General features: G+C 35.7%; 1 non-coding gene across 1 annotated transcript; it reads right to left on the bottom strand.

The window, feature by feature from the left end:
- Nucleotides 1-17,168: 17,168 nt before the first annotated feature.
- On the bottom strand, nucleotides 17,169-17,302 carry LOC120099466 (U11 spliceosomal RNA). The gene has a single exon (XR_005498640.1). It is a non-coding gene; the product is annotated as a U11 spliceosomal RNA (small nuclear RNA).
- Nucleotides 17,303-17,737: the final 435 nt, after the last annotated feature.

Here is a 17,737-nt window from a genome sequence, read left to right as displayed (position 1 = left end):
GCATATTTTGTGGGGGTGGGGTCTGGATTGCCTCATACAGGATGATTTATTTTAGACTTATACATTTATCTGTGAATTTCATAATTTCATTTTTTAAAGAACTAAACAATACACTACTGGGGAAATGTAACATATTTCATTTATCTACTCATCTATTGGTGGGAATCTGAATGTTTTCAATTTCTGGCCATTGTGAATGGAGCAGCTATGAACATGATTGTTCAATTGCCTCTGTAGTTAAATTCAATGTATCTGACCTTATGCTACTGTCTTTGATCCACTTTGAAGTTTACTTTTTCACAGAATGGATCTATTTTTATTCTTATACATGAAGTCGTCCAGTTTGACCATCACCATTTTTCAGAAGGTACTGTTTGTTGTCTTTTTATTACCAGTGTGTACTTTTGACTTCTTTATGAAGTCCCAGGTGTACATTGATGTGTGTGGGTTTATGCCTGGGTCTTCAATTTTATTGCTTTATGTGTCTGTTTTTATGCCAATACCTTCCTTTTTTATTATTGTATCTCTTTAGTAAACTTGAGATCGAGGATGGCAATACCTCCTGAAGGAAGAAGAAGAAATTATTATAAACACTTTCTGAAATTTATAGGAGGAGAATATGTCCTAGCCTATTTCATGTACTTGGCCTCACCCTGTAATACAAACAGTCATGAATATTATGAGAAAATCAAACTGCATGATGATACTCCTGAATGATAGAGATGTGAAAAATTTCAGTTTTCTACTAGCAAACCTATAGCCAGCAGTGCATTATAAGTGCCATTTTCTGTTTTCAGCGATCATAATTCTTTTTGTGTAAAACTACCATTAAAAATGCAATGTGAACTCGATAGCTTAATAATAAATCAAGTTGAAGGTAAGGAAAACCACAAATAAAAACCAGGGCTGTTTTGTAACATCACCAACAAAACATCTTAAGAAGAAAGGATAGAAACAATATCATAATCTCTCTCAAATACCCTTCAAAGCATTCCACATATCCATTGTAATCCACTGTGAAATTTCAATGCCATTTTTCAAAGCAAGCAAATAAAAACTTATCTAAGGATGAAATATCCTAAAACTTACCTGGAGTCACACAAGCCCCCAAATAGCCAGAACAATAAAGGGAAAGGCTGTGCTTCATCTGATTTCAAAATCTACTTTGTAGCTATAGACATGTAAGCATAATGATACTGACAAAGCATAAAAACCACAAACATAGATTACCAGGGCAGAATTTATCCATAAGTAATTGCACACGTTGATAGTCAAGAAATATTTGAAATGAATGAGAAGAACATACAATGGGGAAATGGTACTTGGAAAACAGATTCTTGGAGACACAAGAATTAAACTATATTAATATCTTACACCATATTAAGAAATCAACTAGAATTGTTTGGATTTAAGCTTTAGAAGTGGTACTTCCTTTGTACTGATACTCTGATTTTCTGGCATATTATCAACTTGTAAAAATGGAATTGCTTGGCATATTTACCAGACTTTGAATTATAAATATCTCTATTAGAATTAAGGTCACATTTTATACTGGCTTCTCTCTCCAAATGTATTTCCTTTGTTGGCGATGTTTGTTTTTGAATTTTTGTGTATCTTATGAGTTCTGTTGTTGAAAATCAAACATCATATTTCACATAATAAGAACTGAGTAAAAAGTTCTTCAAAATAAAGTTTTATGTTGTTATATCTAGAAGACTGGCTTTGTTTAAGGGTTGCTCTAACTATTTGTGCCAGAGGCTAGTAATTTGTCTCTAGTCCCTTTTATTTAATATGCAGTGAATATTTCATTGCAAGTACAATACTCATCAGATGTACAATGTTTATTTTGTTCAGCTATATAATTTGTTATTCTGTGATTGCCCATCTGTTACCAAGCATGGCCATTGCATTTTAATTCCATAACCACAGTCATAGCAGTTGCTATAAAATTCCTGTATGCTAATTCTTACTCAGAATCTTTTTCTACTGGTATAGCTTTTGAAATTATACTTTATAGTATTTTATTTCTCATTTGTAGTGATCATAACATTCACAATATTATGAGTTATACCCTTAAGAAGTCATCTTGCCTAAAAGGTTTTAACTTTCATTTAAGAAGGAAATTAAATTCAGTTTTGTTCATCCTATAACTCTGGTTTCTATTCGTCTGTTTTGCTTACTTGTTTATTCATTTATTTATTTTTATGGGGATATGATCCTCTTATGTAACTCTGACTTCCTTGTTACATAGTACATAGCCAATACTGGTTTCAAATTCATAGCAAACCTCTGCTTCAGCCTCTTGAATGCTGATTTTACAGTCATTGATTACATTGTTGGTCTTGGTTTTGTTATTTTTCAGACAATTTTAGTTGTATGCATAGCCCTTGATCATTGTTGTTACTTTAGTGGATGTGTGTTACTATTAACGGTATGACTAGTTGGGATTTTATGTACAGAATGTACTATTTTGTAAATCTGAGAGTAAGCTTCAACTTGATCAATTTGATCCCTGACACCTGTATTAAGGTAAGCCTTTGTTTCTACAAGTATGCACTTCTATAAGCCTATTGAAGAGTGCTCCAGAATAAATAAGAGTGGAAAGTCATCTGCCCTCCCAGCATTCACTGTATTGCTTCAAGGCCTATGGTGCTTTTTTGACTTGAAAAGAGTTCCATCATTTACCGTGTCTAGTTTTATAGCTGTTGACCGGATGATGGTAAGTCAGCTAACAGTTGTTTCATATAAGTAGACAGAAGGCTGACTTTCTTTTAACAGCAAGCCTGTCTTCGTTATTATGATAGTTTATATAGTTTCTCATGGAAGAGGAGGCAAAGCCTGTTGGATAAAAGTGGAGACTTAAAATGATATTGTCTGGCATAGATCCTTGGCCAGACATTCACTACTGACTAGACCTGTGGTAAAGAATTTACTCATGATGGAACAGAAAAATAACCTTAGAAATGAGACAGAAATGTTATTCTTGATGTCATGCTATCAGAATTTCAGGTTTGTCCAAATTTCTAGTTTGGAATGTAACATTGTCATCTATGAAGTTCATACTTAGAACTGCACAAATCTGAAAGTACTCCAGTTTATTTCCAGGATAAAACTAAGAATGGGAAGACAATGATGTTTCCATTTATTTAATGCATTTTAAAATAAATTTAGAAAAATTCTGCACTACTCTGGTTCTGCAAAAGTTGTTTTATCCTTGACTCAGTATTATTCACTATCATTCCCTCAAAGCGTGCATGTGCACGCACGCACACACACACGCGCACACACACACACACACACACACACACACACACATACACACTCATTTCAAATATTTAAAGCAATCTTGGTCAGATAGAACCAAAGAGAAGACATCATACTTCTTAATTTTAAAAGCCATTAAGTATCTATAGTAATGAAAGCAACATTGTATAATGGTGGGAAGAGCAGGGAAGAAGACAATACATAAATACAAAATTTCAGGTCTTTTTTTAAAATAAAGGTTTACTTTATTTTTAATTATATATAGAGTTATATATAGAGACATATAAATATATAGATATAGATATTTGTGTGTTAAGGGAAGGGGGGCTTGTGTGTGCATATGTGAGTACTAGTTGCCACAGAGACCAGGGGAAGGCATTAGATGGTGTAGAACAAGAATTACAGGTAATTGTGAGGTACTTGGTGTCAGTGCTGGGAACCACCAATCTCTGTTCATCTATAAGAGAAGTAGATGCTTGTGCTTGGGAGAAAACGCTTCAATTTATAGCACTCAGCAATGAAAGCTGCTCTGATTCTTAGTACACATATGGCAGTTCACGATTTGACTATAATTTCAGTTCTTGGGATTCTATGTTCTCTTCTGGTTACCCTTGTCACCAGGCAAATATGGTGATGTGCAGAAGTGCACGTGAAACACCTATACATACAATATAAAATCAATTTAATTTAAAAAGAGAGATATTCTTAATTGCTGAGTCATCTCTCCATCCCTCAATGTGTTTTTATTTTTAGAAAGCCACCAAGAACACATAGTAAAGAAACTTCCTTACTAATAATTTCTGAGAAAATCAGATATCCATATGCATAAGAGTTAAATTGGCCCCACATCTCATATATGCAAAACCAAACAAAATGGATTAAACCATATGGCGATATGAATGAGAAATATCTCACAGGTTCATACATTTAAATGCATGATACTTGATTAATGGTACATTTTAGAGATGCTGTACAACCTTTAGTAGGTGGAGGGCCTTGGTAGGGGAAAAACATCAGCGGGGACAGATATGAATGTTCATAGCCTCACTCTACTTAGTTTGAGAATGAAGATGTGCTTTGTCTGATTCCTCATTTGTCCATCTGCCACCATGCCTCTCCTGCTATGAACTAATCCTCTAGACAAATAAGCTAACAGAAAACATGGCATCTTACCACAACACAAAGGCTGCTAATGAAAGGTTAGGCGTAAAATCCCCTAAATCATAAAGCTACTAGAATAACATGTAGGATGAAAGCTGCATAGCACTGGTCTAGGCAATGATTTTTGGATATGATAAAATAGTTGATGAGAATGTAATCAAATTCCAAAGCTTCTCTTCAGCTTATGAAAAATTCAACTGAGAGAAGCAATCTACAAAATGGAAGAAAATACTTTCAAACCATATATCTTAGGAGTAATAAACTCCCAAAACCAAAAGTAACTCAATTTACTAAAACAAAAAAAAAGAAAGAAAAGAAAAATGAATCAAGAAAATAGAAAAAGAAATCACAACTAAAAATGAGGAAAGACTTACTGGATATGTAACAAGCAAGGATATACAAATGACCAAAAGGTGGTATTTGATGAAATTTTCAATATTATAATAATTAGGTCCACAACAGGTGGTAATTGATGAAATTTTCAACATTATAATAATTAGGTCCATAAGAAGATATTACCTCATTCCTATTATAAAGGCTACTACAAAGAAGATTAAAGAATGTGTAGAGAGAAGGCAACTTTTGCACATTCTTGGTGAGAAAAATAATATATAGTATAGCCATTATGGAAAACCATAGAGAGATTTCTGAAAATTAGAAAGAGAAATGTGATTTAGTTCTACTAAATATCTCTAATTATAAATCAAAAGCAAATGAAATCAGAAGGGGTTTGAAAAGATGGCCTTTCTCCCATGTTCACAGAAACTTTTTTCGCAATAGCCAAAATACAGAAAGAAGTGTCCCGTTGACTTGAATGGATAAAGAAAATGTGCTGCAGAACCTCTAACAAAGATTTTGCAATTGGTGACCGCAGGATTGATACTGGAACCATGTTTCTTAACACAACAAGCAAAGCAGAGAAAGACTAGTCTGCTTGAGTTTATTTCTATAGGAAGTAGAATTTTTCCATTTCATCAGGTTTATTATTATTAATTAATTATTTACATCCCAAGTGTTTTCCCTACTCCAGGTTCCACCTCTCGTTGTCTGTCCCTAATTCCCCTCCCTCTCATCTTCTCCCCTGGGAGGGTACCCCCAGCAACCCCCTTCCCTTGGGCTTCAAATTTCTACAGGATTTTGAGCATCCTCTCCCACTGAAGATAAGAGAGATTATGGTAGATATGTGCCAGGGGGCTCAGATCAGCCCCTGTATGCTCTTAGGTTGGTGGCTTCCACTCTGGTTGCTCGCAGAGCTCCTGGTTAATTGGCATTGTTGCCATCCTCTTCAATTTCTTCACTCCTTCCCCTAACTCGTCCACACTGGGTCCTGACCTCAATCCATTGTTCGGTGTGAGGGTCTGCATCTATCTGGGTTAATTGTTGGTTGTGCCTTTCAGAGTACATCCATGTTAGGCTCCTGTCTGCAAGCAGAAAATGGTATCTATCAGTAATAGAGTCATGGTTTGGTGCCTGCCTGTGGGATGGATCTAAAGTTGGGCCAGTCACTGGTTGGCCATTCCTCCAAGCTCTGTTCCATTTTTGTCCCTCCATTTCATTCAGACAAGAACAACATTGGGCCAAAAAGTTTGAAGATAAGTTTCTGCCCCCATGCCCTGCCCTCCCAACTGAGAAACCTGTTTAACTACTGGAGATGTTATCTTCGGGTTCCATATTCCCACTGTTGGACAGGTCACACACATTGAGTACTGGGAACTTCTTACACCAGAGATCTCAGGGACTTTCAAGAGGTTCTGCCACTCCCTACCTCTGGCAGGTATATATTTCCTTTCTTTCTCCTGGCCTTCTGGGACTCCTTCCTGTATACCTCCATATTTGATGCTACCGCCTTTTCCCTCCCCTCTCCTCTCCAACCCCGATACCTCTCTCCCTCCCTCTGCCCCATAATTATTTTGATCCTGCTTCTAAGTAGGATTGAAGCACCCACACTTGGGGCTTCTTGTTTAACTTCTTAGCGTCTGTGGGGAGTATCATGCCATGTATATTCTATACTTTTGAGATACTATGCATTTGTCAGTGAGCATGGTTGTTAAGTCTGAGTTACCTCATTCAGGGTGATCTTTTCCAGTTCTATCCATTTACTTGCAAAATAAATGATGTTCTCATTTTTCATAGCTGAATAAAATGCCATTGTGTAATTGAACCACTCTTTTCTGTATCTATCTTTTTTTTTAGTTGAGGGGCAGCTGGGTTGCTTCCAGTTTCTGGCTACTATGAATAAGGCTTCTGTGAACATAGTGGAGCACTTGTCTTTGTAATACTGTAGCACATCTTTTGGTATATGACCAGGAGGTGCTTAACTGGGTCTTCAGGTGCAACTGTTTCCGACTTTCTGAGGAAACACTGGTTGATTTTCAGAGTGGTTGTACCACTTTGCACGCCCACCAGCAATGGAGGAGTCTTCCCCTTTCTTTACATGCTCACCAGCATATGATGTTGCTTGAGTTTCTATCTTAGTCATTCTGATTTCAGAGTTGTTTTGATTTGCATTTCCCTGAAGACTAAGGACTTTGAACATTTCTTTAAGTGCTACTATGACATTAGAGATTGCTCTCTTGAGAATTCTCTGTTTAGCTCTGTGCCCCATTTTTGAAAATAGGTTATTTGGTTTGTTGGAATCTAACTCCTTGAGTTCTTTATATATTTTGGATATTAGCTCTCTCTCAGATGTATGGTTAGTGAAGATCTTTTCCCAATCTCCAGGTTGCTGTTTTATCCTATTGACAGTGTTCTTTGCCTTACAGAAGATTTTCATTTTTAAGAGGTCCTGCTTACCAATTGATCTTAAAGACTGAGCCATTGGTGTTCTGTTCAGGAAATTTTCCCCTCTGCCAATCTGTTTCTCTTCCATTAGATTCAGTGTATCTGGTTTTTGCTGAGGTCGTTCATCCACTTGGACTTGAGCTTTGTGAAGGATGATAAATATGGATCAATTTACATTCTTCTACGTGCAGACCACCAGTTAGAGCACCATCATTTGTTGAAGATGCTGTCCTTTTTCCACTGGATGGATTTGGCTTCTTTTTGAAAGATCAAGTGACCATCGGTGTGTGAGTTCATTTCTGAGTCTTCAGTTCTATTCCATTAATTAATGTGCCTGTTTTTGTACCAACAGCATGTAGTTTCTATCACCATTGATCTGTAGTCCAGCTTGAGGTCAGGGATTGAGATTCCTTAAGACATTGCTTTATTGTTCAGATTTTTTTTTTTTTGGCTACCCTGGCTTTTTTGTTTTTCCACATGAAATTGAGAATTATTCTTTCCATGTCTGTGAAAAATTGTGTTGGAAATTAGATGAGATTTACATCGAATGTGTAACTTGCTATTGGTAAGATGGTCATTTTCACTATGTTAGTCCAACCTATCTATGAGCCTGTGGAAGCAAAACATAGAATGCTAGCCTGAGGGTGAGGGTGTTAGCAGATTTCAAATATGCAGTGTAAACAAGTTCCCAGGATCTATGTATAGCACAGTAAATACACTTAGTAATAATATATCCTGCATTTGAATTTTACTAAACCAATTGATTATAAATGTTTTCACTAAAATGAAAATATCCATGCAAGTAACATCATAAGGACTCAACGGGTTATATTTGCGAATATATATGTGCATATAAATATTCATGCAATTGCAATGAAAAAGAAGGCAATTAATTTAAAGGAGAGAAGGGTACCTGCACACTTGCAAATTTACATGTACTTTCCTGTTATAATTCTATGGATTGCTAGTACAATATAAAGTACTTTATGTGAAGCGTCTAGAATAATGAAATTTATATAGAAAACAGGAAGTGTTTTTAAAAGTCTAGAGGTGGAAAGGAATTTTCAAAATAAAATGCTAGAAATTTTATTTCCTTTTAATGTGTATTCTTTCCTTATTTTTACACCTAAATATAATAAGGTGTTATGTTATAGGTGATAAGAAAATATAAATTAATAAACAAGAAGACACAGCTATACATCTCTTTAGAATGAGTAGATTCCTAACACTGATAATGTCAGATGGTTAAAAAATGTATGGGGCCATAGAAATTCTTTTTCATTGCTAGTATAAATGTTAAATGGCACAACCACTCTAGAAGACATTTTGTCAGTCGCTTAACAAATTTATAAAGAAAATTTCAATATGATCCACCTTCCTGACATTTACCTAAAGTTTTTCAAAACGTGCATTCAGTTTAAAGCCCTGACAAGGTTGTTTATAGTAGCTTTATCCATATTTATAATATTCAGAATCAACCAAGATATCTTTCTTAGATAAAATATTTCCAAATCATGAAATATTATTGGATACTCAATTCAGTTTTGTGACTGTGAAAATACTCATAGTTCACCTTTCAATTTAAATGCACGTCAATAAATTAATCAAGACATCTAAAAAGGCTCCATATTATATAATTTTAAAAGTATGTCACTCTGAAAAAAGCTGAGGCTGGAAACTGTGAAGAGATCATTGATTTTTTTCAAAGGTTAGCTAAGAGAAGATAACTGTGTCATGCACAGCAGATTAGAAGGGCAGGGACAATATGATATAATGATAGATATGGGTTATTAACATCAATTTGTCCAAGTCTTGGGAATCTAATGCAGAGTCAACCTTCCAGTAAAGTCTGATCTTTGGATAGTGGCATGTCAATAAATGCCCAACAGTGAAGAAGTTAACATGCTATTCTTAGCTATTGTGCCAAGGACCTCCTTTGGCTAGGAGAGGGGTTCTGAGAGAAGGGGTATCTTGGAAAAGTAAAACAAATGATTCAAAGTCAAATTGTAGGTTCAAGATTTCCAAATTGTTCTCTCTCTCTCTCTCTCTCTCTCTCTCTCTCTCTCTCTCTCTCTCTCTCTCCGGCTCAAGAGAGATTTTCAGATTTTTCTCTATGATTTGCTCTCTCCAGACAGCTTTTCTTGCTATTCTTAAAACTCTTTTACATATCAATTGAGTTATTACCCTAGGTTCCCTTTTGATTATCCCATGGATCAGCATCCCAGGATCCCAGTTCCTTAGTTCTTAGAAAGAGACAGAAAGCTCAAGCAAAGACAATAATATAGTTGGGTGGGACCCTGTTGTGATAATTACTAAAAATCTTTTATCCAGTGCTAGTGCAGGCACCGTAGGGCCACGTGGCATCTGCCGGGTACCCTCATCTCAGCAGCAGCCGGGCATGCTGGCCTCCTAGTGCTTTCTGACCTGGCTGGTTGTACCATCATGCCATATAATACTAACATTAATTTATCTCTGATTGGTATCTCTCCCAGCTGCTTGTCTGCTAGCCACAAACTCTGCCCACACTCCAACAAACCCAACAAATTCAAAACTCCAGAAACTTGTAATTTAACAATGGCTTTATCTCAGATTTACTTAGCAAATTTTTACACCCCACAAAACGTCCACACCATAAACTCAGAGCCAAATGATATAATATAATTTGCCCACCTGGACAAGTCAAATCAGCCTGTCCAAGTTCATCCCTCATAAAATATTCATTCCTAACAACCTGTACCTATGAAGAGATTCACAGAGAAAAGCATCTATGTCTTCCTCCATGTTGCCTCCTCCTCCATGCTTGCTAGCTTCTCTTCTCCTCTTTCTAAAACTTTGTTCCTGCCTACCCTTCCTTCTCATCCAATGACAGACCTGTCCTCTTATAATTCCAACCACAGGACCCTACCTTGAAATCACCATTTTCACCAGGCCCAGGCCTGGACCTAAACTCCCTTTGTCTTAGGCCAACCTTGAACTCTGGAATTTACCTTAGTAAGCATAAACAAACAAACATAAACTTAGCTGGGTGGGATCTTGCCTTGTAATCACCACTCCCTAAATCTCTTTATCTCCTTCCTTAACTATCTTTCTAACTGGTTCTAGTGCAGCTGACTCTGTTTCTATAGATCTGTAATGCTCCTTATACAATTAATATTGCATCCTTATATTTCACATACTTGAGAAATTATATATTTTAGAACTCACATTTTCCCCACAGTCTGAAGATCATAGTGCTGTACCATTTTCCTGAGACATAGCATGCTCTTACCTCCTAGACTTCTGCTCTCTCTGGTCATCATGGAGTCATTAACCTTGGCAGAGAGGACATTCTTCACAGGAGCAATATAAAATTATGTATACTATCATACAAGCAAGTGTTACGCCCCCATCAAACATCAACCCTTGTGGAAGCCCACACCCTCATGGCTGTTACAGGGGCAGGAAACCATGCCATACTGTCTGTTATGTGGCCAAGCCAGACTCCAGAATTAGCACTATTGATAAAGCTGTTTATGGATATTTGAGAGAAGAGGTGTGTGTGTGTGTGTGTGTGTGTGTGCGTGTGTGTGTGTGTGTGTGTGTGTGTGTGGCAGAAAAAAGAGAGAACGAGAGAGAGAGAGAGAGAGAGATTTATACGCCCTCTTATGAATTTAGTAATTTAGAATAACCTTACTACTAGTTTATGAAGATAGGAAAATAGGTCAATTGGTAAGGTGTTTGCCATACAAGCAGATGGATGGACTCAAGTTTGATTCTCTAGAGGATACTTATTAAAGCCAGGCTCAGAGAAGTAACTACATCACAGAGGAGAAAGAAACAGTAGGATTTTTTTTACTAGGGCATTCATTCATTCATTCATTCATTCATTCATTTATTCCCCTTTCCATCTTAATTGCAGCCCTCCTCCTTGCTTCTGTCCATCCCAAAGCCACTCCCCCACTACTTCCTTTCTCCTCTGAGAAGGGACAGCCTCCCCACCTCACCCCTATTATCAACCTACCCTGGCACATCATAGCACACTAGGACTAGGCAGGTACATACTCTTACACTGAGGCCAGACATGGCAGCCCTTTTGGGTGAATGGGATCCTCAGGCAGGCAAGAGGCAGGGGCTATATTTTTAGAGAATGTTGATTGTTTTTCTGCCAGCAGCTTTCTATTTCCAACACCTTCTTAGTGAGACGTAGGACTTCAGACCTGCTCAAATCTCTATGTTCATATTATGCCTAGCTTTAGTTTGTACAGGTTTTGTGCATGATGCCACAACATCTTTGATTTAATATATCAAACTGCCTTGTTTTGCCTAGAAAACACTGTTTATGTAGCCATCCACTACTGTTGGTGCTTAGAATCTTTCTGTCTTTCTTCAACAATCACACACACACACACACACACACACACACACACACACACACACAATTTAACACTAAGTTCCATAGTCCTTAATTCTCTCTAATTTGGCTAGTTGTGGCTATCTGTGTTAATTGGCATTTACTGCAAAAAAAGGGAGGGCAAGCACTACTTTCTAGGAGTAACAATAAGTCCTAAGTCCTGGAGCCAGGAATGAGTTATTTCTGAATAACTCATATGAATTTTTGGCCAATAGTATCCCATGGATTCTCAAACAGCCTATTTCCAGTGCTCTTTGTCAGCTTTCAGACCATCATGCCAAGAATTTATTATTGATAATACTACATACTTAAATCTTTGAACATGGAAAAATCAAACTAGTAGTATTCACTGGTGCATTGCTGTCATAAACATTTTGTGAGAAACCAACCATTTTCCATTTGGGTTTACATTTGAAATCCAAACTGGGCAGCAATATGGGACCATAAGCCTGGGGATGGAAATGCCATAGTCCATAGCAGAGAAACTACTCCCATAAGTCTACTAAATTGGCTTAGTGTTCAAAGCCAAATCCTTATGACTTACTAAGATATTTTAAATTTTATTGTTTAAACATTACTTTTTTCCTGTCCTTTCTGTAATGCAATTAAACATTTATTTTAACACGCATAAATAGTTTTTGCTTGATTTGATATTCTATGTATTCTATGTATTTTCTATGTATTCTATGTAGTTTTTGCTTGATTTGATATTCTATGTATTTTTTGGAATAATATTTCTGATTTGACTTTTATTTCTTCAATTGTTTCTTCAATTTATGTCTAATATAGTCCATATGAATATATTGCACTCCCAATATTGGTCATCAATTTTACTTCTTCCAAATAATGTGGCTATTCTTGAGTCTTATGAGTCTTATGCTACTTCTTAGTTTCCCATTTCTACCAAACACACACACACACACACACACACACACACACACGTACACACACACATACACACACACAGAAACAATTTCTTCAAACTTAATTTCTTTAAGCATAATAAAGATATAATAATACAATTATCTATAGGTCTTTTTTATATTTCTCTGTTTTTTTCTCAGGATTTTGGGTGTATTATTTCCATGTTTTTCTAACTGGCTTACATTATGTTCTTATCACTTAAATTACCTAATATTTCATATTTTGTATTATACCATCTTCTCCCAAAAATTTTAATTTTTGTTTATTTTTTATCAAATACCTTGAAACAAACTACAAGTCAAGATCAAGAGTATGCCAACTAAGTCAGGGCTTCAACCCACAAATCTATAGACTATATGTTTTGTTATATAAAATGTTTTTGACTTAGTTTTGCTGTGAAATTATACTATTTTGAGTTTCCCATTTTAAATCAAGAAGTGATTCTGTATTATACCTCATCTGTAGAACACAGTCTTACATGAAAGCAAGAGCTGAGTCACAAAGTACCTATAGTACCCTCAGTTTCATGAAGTATAGATTAATGCATGGAGAAGTCAATGAATATCTAGAGAGGGAGGTAAAGCAGTGTAAGCGGAACAATAGGATAATAGGAGTATGATAGCCGAAAGCTTATGCAGATGCTTTAAGTCATAATAGAGAAGGAAACTTTATATTTTTACTTTATATCTTTCAATCCATTGTATATACTTTAAAACAAAAGGCAGTAAATAGAAAAATACAGCAATAAGTATTGATTCCTTTTTTTTTTTTTTTTTTTTTTTTGCTTTGAAACCTATTCTGCTTGGCCACAATAAAATCCATGTATAATCTATTCTGCTTTATGTGGAAGTACTTATACTATTTTTATTTTTCCCACACTTTATCCCAATGGTTTAAACACCTTCATGGTGCTATTCAGCCAATACATCATTATTTCCAATTATAGAGTCCACAAACAGTAATCAGCTTGCTCGGCTGGTACCCTATTGCTCTGGCTATGGTTGATTGAGTTCTAATGCTGTCTGTCCTTTAGGCATCTGTTTTCCCCTAGTGTTAGCTGGATGATCCTGATTGAAGTAGGACTCCTCAGGCAGGGGAAACTATGGGCCAGACAATGGAGGTCAGGAGAACTTACTCTGTTGACTGTGGCACAGATTGGCAAGAATTAATCAAACAACATTACAGGCTGTTTGTTTTTGGTGCTCCACAGGCCTCCACTGGGAAGCAGGATGCTCTTGGGGTTCACCAAAGCTCCTTGACTGTAGGGTGATCCCAGAGCCAGACAAATGGAGATCAAGGGCTTATTAGTCATTTTAAAATGGGAATAGTCTCACAGATTAACTTGGAGAGAATGACATATTTTCTTTTAATATTTTTTTCTGCAAAACATAATATAACCCTCTTCATTTATTATAACTTTCATTGACATTAAAGATAATACAGTGGCAAATGTTCTCAGCCAACCATTGAACAGAGTATGGGGTCCCCATTGGAAGAGTTAGAGAAAGGATTGAAGGAGCCGAAGGGGCTTGCAACCCAATAAGAACAACAATACCAACCAACCAGAGCTCCTATGGACTAAACCACCATCCAAAGAGTACACATGGACAGACCCATGGCTCCAGCTGCATATGTAGCAGAGGATAGGCCTTGTTGGGCACCAATGGGAGGAGAAACCCTTAGTCCAACCAAGGCTGGACTACCCCAGTATAGGAGAATTTCAGTATAGGGAAGCAGGAAGGGGTGCGTGGATTGGTGGGGTAACACCCTCATAGAAGAAGGGGAAGGGAGGATGGGATAGGGGTTTTATAGATGGGAAACCGGAAAAGGGGATAACATTTGAAATGTAAATAAAAATATCCAATAAAAATAATACCATAGAGATAAGTAAATGTTATTTAATTTTATTTGTATTTCTAGATACAACATAGTGACTATGACAAAATATAATTTTAATGTTATTTTTCTGATTAGTGGATTGTTAAGATCATTTTAATACTTCTATATTAAATATGAAACAAATCACATTACAGTATTGAATTTTTAGATACTTTGATTTGAATTTCTAACTAAACACATCTCTAAGTAGTTGTATTTTCTTTCTTCCATTCCAAAAATAAATGTTTTGTATTAGTAATCATTTTCTAATTAATTGAAGAATCCTTATAGACTGAAAGAAAATAAGAATATTTATAAGAAGACAGACTTACTTTTAATGTGGTCCAAACTTCAATAACATGTATGTGTGTACGTTGATGTCATCATGCAGGTGAAGGCAGACAAAATAAACTAAGGCCTGTCATTGGACAAGAAGGAAGGGAGCCAGGAACAGAGGTTTTAGAAGGGAGGGAGAAGAGGCGAGAAGGGGCCCGAGTGAGAGGAGGAGCTGGGAGAATATGGAAGCAGATGTTAAGATTCTTCTCTGCACACAGTTACAGGTTTTTATGACTATTTTTAAGGGATGGGTGTGTACAGGATTTTGTGATGTCTAGATGGATAGATTATATCTTATCAATTGGATCAGAAATCATTGTGTGGTGTGTTCTTTCTTGTGACGACTTAATTGAGTCCCCATAAGAGAGCGCGAGATAAGCAGTCTCAGTATGAAACTGGCATGTCCGTGACCCACCAAGGCAACTGTGAGTAAGGATAAGGTGCTGCACTGGAATGGCCTGCACAGAGAGTACTTGGGGGCCGCGTGGAGCTGCTGAAATAAATTGAAACTAGTTTCAATGGCCTGCTGGTGCCCAAACTAGCCAGAGAGCAACTGCCAGGGTAAGCATGGGAACCATTCCACCTGTTTTTTTTATTTTTTATTTTTTACCACAGCATGTTTGCAGTGTGTTAATTGTTAATATAGTCACACTAACATATAAAGGAAGGTTTCTATATTCAGATTTCCAAGATTTTTGCCCTTAGCAGTAATAAATCTTGAGTGTTTCACCTGTCTTTTCTGCATTGTTTGTATCAAAATTATTTATTATTTGACACATTTCTGTTGTGTTTTTTATAAGTATATTTCCTTAAATAGAATCATTGTTCAGTTCCTGGAATAAAACATCTGGGTTATGGGACATTAATCTTTAACAATATACTGCTAGACTCCATTATCTCATATTTTATTTATAATTTTTGTGACTATATTTATAATTTATATTGGTCAGTACTATATTGTGCTGCTAGTGAAATTTTTTTATTAGTAATGGACCTTTGATTTTGTCACTTTAAAAAATGTCTGATGAGATGATGGCATATTTTTCAAAAGACAATTTGACTAAAAGAGTTAGTACTCTTAGTTACATATACCAAAATGATTCTAACTCAACATACTGTATGCATGCTTAGCTATACACTTCATAAAGGTCAGGAAATGAAGACAATCTTGATGTCCAACAGCATTTAAATGGATACAGAATGTGTTGTACAAATGCACAATGGAATTTTATGCAGCTCTGAAGAAAAGCAAAATTATGACATTAGCAGAAAACCTCTGCATGTAACAGGAAATAATTAGACTATGTGAAATAATCCAAATAATCTATTGGAAATATGCAAAACAAATAACAGGTGTTCACATACAGGGGAGGGAATAGGGTAAAGAAATACATTTGTATAAGAGAGAAAGAGTGGGACTATTTGAGTAAAGGAAGAGAATGAGCCAGAGAACATAGTATATGTCAATGAAGGAGAGGAAGGAATCCAAACAAATTCTTATCACAAACACACACACACACACACACACACACACACACACACACACACACACACACACACATATATATATATATATATAAATGCATATATATATACATACATATATATATATAAATACATATATATATATATAAAATGAGGTAATGTTGGAATCCATTACATTTTATTCTATTCCAACCAAAATGGGTTATGATGTTGAATTGACACTGTTATAAAGGCAATTGTGAGGTTTTCCTGCATGTTCAGATAATATTTTCTTTACATTTGTGACCTAAAACCAATCCCTAAATAGGTATGTCTGTGATTTTTTTACCCTTTCATTTTTGCAAATATAGATGTCTAATACTTGATTTCTTAATACACTTGATTATTTCTTTTATATTTCTTCTTAAGAAACAACTCTATTTCTTATATTACAAAGTCATCCTCTACCTTTGAAATATCTGTGAGTCTTAATTTTGATTACTTTCTTTTATTGCTTGTTTTGGTTTTCTATCATTTTTATAAAAGACTGACCTATTTTTGATGATCTTATTTTTATTCTGTGATTCAACACGAATGTGAGTTCTATTCTATTCTATTCTATTCTATTCTATTCTATTCTATTCTATTCTACTCTACTCTATCATCACAACATCACCATCATCATCGAGATTCTTATTTATTTCATCCTTTTTCTTAACACTCAAATTTGATTCTTCATATAATTGCAAAGACCATACTTTCTTGCAGTTAGTTAAAGATAAAAAATACTTTCCTTAGAATAATTCAGAGAACATTTTATATACTTCCTTTGAAATTATGTATTTGCATTCTCACACTTAACTTTAGAATATATGTGAAAACCCTGAATACCAATTGTTTAATAATTTTTTTCTCTATGTATTTTTCTTTTCTTTTTTTTTTTAGAGAAAACCTTTATTTTCACAAGCGCGCAGGCGCCGGGACCAACGATCACCAGCTGCCCAAGTATCAAAAAATTATGCTTCCGAAATCTCTTGATGTCGATTCCGCACGCAGAGCAATCGAGTTGCCCTGCGTGTGCCACTCACGACAGAAGCCCTTTTTGTATTTTTCAAAGAATGAACTAGTCTTTACTTGGATGTGCTTGAAAAGTTCAGTTCTTATTTCATTTATATCAGTTCTAAAGAAATACAATTTCAGCAATGATCACTTCAATTTTGATTATTCTTAAATGGAATAAGTTTATACCATTTAGCCTGATTTTGGCAGAGAATCAATTTAATTTCCTGTTTCTAGGACCATTTCTCTGTATACTTCTCATTATTTCTTAACAGCCACACAGAATACAATATTTTCTACCAACCTAATTTCCTTGTTCTCCATAATTTGTATTTTGCTTAAGTCTTTTCTATACTTCTAATGGTGTGTAATTTGTCATTTGCTCCCTAGTTTCTTCCTGCCTTTTTAGAAAAATCTGTTTTATGACATGAAATTCATCAGACAAGTTCTGAAGGCCTTCATTTAATTCATTCCACATAA

Source organism: Rattus norvegicus, chromosome X (genome assembly GCF_036323735.1).
Source record: "Rattus norvegicus strain BN/NHsdMcwi chromosome X, GRCr8, whole genome shotgun sequence".
Classification (NCBI taxonomy): domain Eukaryota; kingdom Metazoa; phylum Chordata; class Mammalia; order Rodentia; family Muridae; genus Rattus; species Rattus norvegicus.
The sequence above is the reverse complement of the archived record's forward strand: the minus strand, read 5'-3'. Positions and strand labels throughout refer to the sequence as shown.